This window comes from Penaeus chinensis, chromosome 42, assembly GCF_019202785.1.
Source record: "Penaeus chinensis breed Huanghai No. 1 chromosome 42, ASM1920278v2, whole genome shotgun sequence".
Lineage (NCBI taxonomy): Eukaryota > Metazoa > Arthropoda > Malacostraca > Decapoda > Penaeidae > Penaeus > Penaeus chinensis.
This window is the reverse complement of record NC_061860.1, coordinates 8,862,438-8,863,269: the sequence shown is the minus strand read 5'-3', so window position 1 is coordinate 8,863,269 and position 832 is coordinate 8,862,438. Positions and strand designations below refer to the sequence as shown.

General features: G+C 30.2%; 1 protein-coding gene across 3 annotated transcripts in view; it reads right to left on the bottom strand.

The window, feature by feature from the left end:
- Window positions 1–832, bottom strand: part of LOC125047984 (sporulation-specific protein 15-like) — a 27,159-nt gene continuing 26,327 nt past the window's right edge. For all 3 annotated transcript variants that reach the window (XM_047646543.1, XM_047646544.1, XM_047646545.1), the window contains exon 12: window positions 1–832. This exon is cut by the window's right edge and continues 554 nt beyond it. The gene's annotated coding sequence lies outside the window, so the exon portion shown is untranslated.

The following is an 832-nucleotide window of genomic DNA, read 5'->3' as shown; positions in this document are numbered from 1 at the left end:
TATAATCTTGTATTTATTAAATATCTCACAATACAAATATCTTTTAATTTTCCACATACTGTACACTATTCAATATAAACAAGCATATCCCTTCACTGGGCATTCACTCTCATCTTGTCAACCTGTTTAACAGATTTCCATTATCACACTCATTTACTTTTGCTGGGATGTAAGTGTTCAAAAGGTTTCTAAATTCTAATGCAGGTCTAAATGCAGGTCCAAGCTTAAGCATCTAGTGACGGGACAGTGTCATATATCGTTTCTGTAAAGAATTTATAAAATAAGGCAAGATAAAGAAATGAAAGAAAATGATGAAGTATTTTAAGAGAAATGGAGATCGAGATAGAGATAGAGAGAGAGAGAGAAAGAGACAGACAAAGATATGGGGGGAAAAAATCAATAATTTAAAATGATTTGTCACTATTTCTGCAGAACACTTACACACCATGACCTAATAAGATACATACATTGTAAAAAAAAGTAAAAATAATATAAAAGAAGTGAATGGAAATTATGAAAAGATGACCCCAAACCTGACTCTTCACTCTTTGCATATTAGTGCATTTATTGTTTTTACATTTACATATTTATCTTTGTTTTATTTATTATTTTTTTATTTTATTTTATACATGGATCCTTCAAAATGAAAGAATTTATGGAAATATATTAATTCAGATTTTCTCCAAGTCCACAAACGTTCATGGTTGATGAATGGAGAAAACTTTTTCAATAAATTTTATTCCTTTATGGAGCTCTGATGGGAAAAAAACACTGCTTGGTCTATACTAACAAGGTCTTCAGCACCTCTAAGGTTGGATATGATGGTCTGTTT